The sequence below is a fragment of the Lepisma saccharinum genome, unplaced genomic scaffold (genome assembly GCF_977018435.1).
Source record: "Lepisma saccharinum unplaced genomic scaffold, izLepSacc3.1 HAP1_SCAFFOLD_42, whole genome shotgun sequence".
In the NCBI taxonomy this organism is placed as follows: Eukaryota; Metazoa; Arthropoda; class Insecta; order Zygentoma; family Lepismatidae; genus Lepisma; species Lepisma saccharinum.
Window position 1 is genome coordinate 100,063 of NW_028142902.1, and position 5,886 is coordinate 105,948.

The window sequence follows — 5,886 nt, forward strand, 5'->3', positions numbered from 1 at the left end:
AGATTTGAAATAACCACTTTGATTGTTGAAACAAAGTAATCCAAACAATGGCCTCACGTTTTACGATAACAATATATAAAATTTCAAACTCGCTTATCTCCGTTACTATAGGAGATACAAAGTTGATTTTACATTAAATGTACTCAGGTCGAAGCTCTCTATTGGCTCATCATGAAAAATTTAATCCTTTTGTAATATTCATGCTTAGTTACCATGGAAACTCTCATAACAATAAAGTAAACAATCTATTTGTGCATAATTGTAGTCGTCGTCGTGGAGATTTGAAATAACCACTTTGATTGTTGAAAAAATGTAATACATCCTATGGAATCACGTTTACGATAACATTATATAAAATTTCAAACTCGCATATCTCCGTTACTATAGGAGATACAAAGTTGATTTTACATTAAATGTACTCAGGTCGAAGCTCTCTATTGGCTCATCATGAAAAATTTAATCCTTTTGTAATATTCATGCTTAGTTACCATGGAAATTCTCATAACAATAAAGTAAACAATCTATTTGTGCATGATTGTAGTCGTCGTCGTGGAGATTTGAAATAACCACTTTGATTGTTGAAACAATGTAATCCAAACAATGGCCTCACGTTTTACGATAACAATATATAAAATTTCAAACTCGCTTATCTCCGTTACTATAGGAGATACAAAGGTGATTTTACATTAAATGTACTCAGGTCGAAGCTCTCTCTTGGCTCATCATGAAAAATTTAATCCTTTTGTAATATTCTAGCTTAGTTACCATGGAAACTCTCATAACAATAAAGTAAACAATCTATTTGTGCATAATTGTAGTCATCGTCGTGGAGATTTGAAATAACCACTCTGATTGTTGAAACAATGTAACACAACCTATGGCCTCACGTTTAACGATAACATTATATACAATTTCAAACTCGCATATCTCCGTTACTATAGGAGATACATTGGTGATTTTACATTAAATGTAATCAGGTCGAAGCTCTCTATTGGCTCATCAGGAAAAATTTAATCCTTTTGTAATATTCATGCTTAGTTACCATGGAAACTCTCATAACAATAAAGTAAACAATCTATTTGTGCATAATTGTAGTCATCGTCGTGGAGATTTGAAATAACCACTCTGATTGTTGAAACATTGTAATACAACCTATGGCCTCACGATTTACGATAACATTATATAAAATTTCAAACTCGTATATCTCCGTTACTATAGGAGATACAAAGGCGATTTTACATTAAATGTAATCAGGTCGAAGATCTCTATTGGCTCATCAGGAAAAATTTAATCCTTGTGTAATATTCATGCTTAGTTACCATGGAAACTCTCATAACAATAAAGCAAACAATCTATTTGTGCATGAATGTAGTCGTCGTCGTGGAGATTTGAAATAACCACTTTGATTGTTGAAAAAATGTAATACATCCTATGGAATCACGTTTACGATAACATTATATAAAATTTCAAACTCGTATATCTCCGTTACTATAGGAGATACAAAAGGTGATTTTACACTCAATGTAATCAGGTCGATGCTCTCTATTTGCTCATCAGGAAAAAATTAATCCATGTGTAATATTCATGCTTAGTTACCATGGAAACTCTCATAACAATAAAGTAAACAATCTATTGGTGCATGATTGTAGTCATCGTCGTGGAGATTTGAAATAACCACTCTGATTGTTGAAACAATGTAATACAACCTATGGCCTCACGTTTTACGATAACATTATATAAAATTTCAAACTCGCATATCTCCGTTACTATATGAGATACAAAGGTGATTTTACATTAAATGTAATCAGGTCGAAGCTCTCTATTGGCTCATCAGGAAAAATTTAATCCTTGTGTAATATTCATGCTTAGTTACCATGGAAACTCTCATAACAATAAAGCAAACAATCTATTTGTGCATGATTGTAGTCGTCGTCGTGGAGATTTGAAATAACCACTTTGATTGTTGAAACAAAGTAATCCAAACAATGGCCTCACGTTTTACGATAACAATATATAAAATTTCAAACTCGCTTATCTCCGTTACTATAGGAGATACAAAGTTGATTTTACATTAAATGTACTCAGGTCGAAGCTCTCTATTGGCTCATCAGGAAAAATTTAATCCTTTTGTAATAATCATGCTTAGTTACCATGGAAACTCTCATAACAATAAAGTAAACAATCTATTTGTGCATAATTGTAGTCATCGTCGTGGAGATTTGAAATAACCACTCTGATTGTTGAAACAATGTAATACAACCTATGGCCTCACGTTTTACGATAACATTATATAAAACTTCATACTCGCATATCTCCGTTACTATAGGCGATACAAAGGTGATTTTACACTCAATGTAATCAGGTCGAAGCTCTCTATTTGCTCATCAGGAAAAATTTAATCCTTTTGTAATAATCATGCTTAGTTACCATGGAAATTCTCATAACAATAAAGTAAACAATCTATTTGTGCATGATTGTAGTCGTCGTCGTGGAGATTTGAAATAACCACTTTGATTGTTGAAACAATGTAATACAACCTATGGCTTCACGTTTTACGATAACATTATATAAAATTTAATACTAGCATATCTCCGTTACTATAGGTGATACAAAGGTGATTTTACACTCAATGTAATCAGGTCGAAGATCTCTATTTGCTCATCAGGAAAAATTTAATCCTTTTGTAATATTCATGCTTAGTTACTATGGAAATTCTCATAACAATAAAGTAAACAATCTATTTGTGCATGATTGTAGTCGTCGTCGTGGAGATTTGAAATAACCACTTTGATTGTTGAAACAAAGTAATCCAAACAATGGCCTCACGTTTTACGATAACAATATATAAAATTTCAAACTCGCTTATCTCCGTTACTATAGGAGATACAAAGTTGATTTTACATTAAATGTACTCAGGTCGAAGCTCTCTATTGGCTCATCATGAAAAATTTAATCCTTTTGTAATATTCATGCTTAGTTACCATGGAAACTCTCATAACAATAAAGTATACAATCTATTTGTGCATAATTGTAGTCGTCGTCGTGGAGATTTGAAATAACCACATGATTGTTGAAAAAATGTAATACATCCTATGGAATCACGTTTACGATAACATTATATAAAATTTCAAACTCGCATATCTCCGTTACTATAGGAGATACAAAGGCGATTTTACATTAAATGTAATCAGGTGGAAGATCTCTATTGGCTCATCAGGAAAAATTTAATCCTTTTGTAATATTCATGCTTAGTTACCATGGAAACTCTCATAACAATAAAGTAAACAATCTATTTGTGCATAATTGTAGTCATCGTCGTGGAGATTTGAAATAACCACTCTGATTGTTGAAACAATGTAATACAACCTATGGCCTCACGTTTTACGATAACATTATATAAAATTTAATACTAGCATATCTCCGTTACTATAGGCGATACAAAGGTGATTTTACACTCAATGTAATCAGGTCGAAGATCTCTATTTGCTCATCAGGAAAAATTTAATCCTTTTGTAATATTCATGCTTAGTTACCATGGAAATTCTCATAACAATAAAGTAAACAATCTATTTGTGCATGATTGTAGTCGTCGTCGTGGAGATTTGAAATAACCACTTTGATTGTTGAAACAATGTAATCCAAACAATGGCCTCACGTTTTACGATAACAATATATAAAATTTCAAACTCGCTTATCTCCGTTACTATAGGAGATACAAAGGTGATTTTACATTAAATGTACTCAGGTCGAAGCTCTCTATTGGCTCATCATGAAAAATATAATCCTTCTGTAATTTTCTAGCTTAGTTACCATGGAAACTCTCATAACAATAAAGTAAACAATCTATTTGTGCATAATTGTAGTCATCGTCGTGGAGATTTGAAATAACCACTCTGATTGTTGAAACAATGTAACACAACCTATGGCCTCACGTTTAACGATAACATTATATACAATTTCAAACTCGCATATCTCCGTTACTATAGGAGATACAAAGGTGATTTTACATTAAATGTAATCAGGTCGAAGCTCTCTATTGGCTCATCAGGAAAAATTTAATCCTTTTGTAATATTCATGCTTAGTTACCATGGAAACTCTCATAACAATAAAGTAAACAATCTATTTGTGCATAATTGTAGTCATCGTCGTGGAGATTTGAAATAACCACTCTGATTGTTGAAACATTGTAATACAACCTATGGCCTCACGATTTACGATAACATTATATAAAATTTCAAACTCGTATATCTCCGTTACTATAGGAGATACAAAGGCGATTTTACATTAAATGTAATCAGGTCGAAGATCTCTATTGGCTCATCAGGAAAAATTTAACCCTTGTGTAATATTCATGCTTAGTTACCATGGAAACTCTCATAACAATAAAGCAAACAATCTATTTGTGCATGAATGTAGTCGTCGTCGTGGAGATTTGAAATAACCACTTTGATTGTTGAAAAAATGTAATACATCCTATGGAATCACGTTTACGATAACATTATATAAAATTTCAAACTCGTATATCTCCGTTACTATAGGAGATACAAAAGGTGATTTTACACTCAATGTAATCAGGTCGATGCTCTCTATTTGCTCATCAGGAAAAAATTAATCCATGTGTAATATTCATGCTTAGTTACCATGGAAACTCTCATAACAATAAAGTAAACAATCTATTGGTGCATGATTGTAGTCATCGTCGTGGAGATTTGAAATAACCACTCTGATTGTTGAAACAATGTAATACAACCTATGGCCTCACGTTTTACGATAACATTATATAAAATTTCAAACTCGCATATCTCCGTTACTATATGAGATACAAAGGTGATTTTACATTAAATGTAATCAGGTCGAAGCTCTCTATTGGCTCATCAGGAAAATTTAATCCTTGTGTAATATTCATGCTTAGTTACCATGGAAACTCTCATAACAATAAAGCAAACAATCTATTTGTGCATGATTGTAGTCGTCGTCGTGGAGATTTGAAATAACCACTTTGATTGTTGAAACAAAGTAATCCAAACAATGGCCTCACGTTTTACGATAACAATATATAAAATTTCAAACTCGCTTATCTCCGTTACTATAGGAGATACAAAGTTGATTTTACATTAAATGTACTCAGGTCGAAGCTCTCTATTGGCTCATCATGAAAAATTTAATCCTTTTGTAATATTCATGCTTAGTTACCATGGAAACTCTCATAACAATAAAGTAAACAATCTATTTGTGCATAATTGTAGTCATCGTCGTGGAGATTTGAAATAACCACTCTGATTGTTGAAACAATGTAATACAACCTATGGCCTCACGTTTTACGATAACATTATATACAATTTCAAACTCGCATATCTCCGTTACTATAGGAGATACAAAGGCGATTTTACATTAAATGTAATCAGGTCGAAGCTCTCTATTGGCTCATCAGGAAAAATTTAATCCTTGTGTAATATTCATGATTAGTTACCATGGAAACTCTCATAACAATAAAGCAAACAATCTATTTGTGCATGATTGTAGTCGTCGTCGTGGAGATTTGAAATAACCACTTTGATTGTTGAAACAAAGTAATCCAAACAATGGCCTCACGTTTTACGATAACAATATATAAAATTTCAAACTCGCTTATCTCCGTTACTATAGGAGATACAAAGTTGATTTTACATTAAATGTACTCAGGTCGAAGCTCTCTATTGGCTCATCATGAAAAATTTAATCCTTTTGTAATATTCATGCTTAGTTACCATGGAAACTCTCATAACAATAAAGTAAACAATCTATTTGTGCATAATTGTAGTCATCGTCGTGGAGATTTGAAATAACCACTCTGATTGTTGAAACAATGTAATACAACCTATGGCCTCACGTTTTACGATAACATT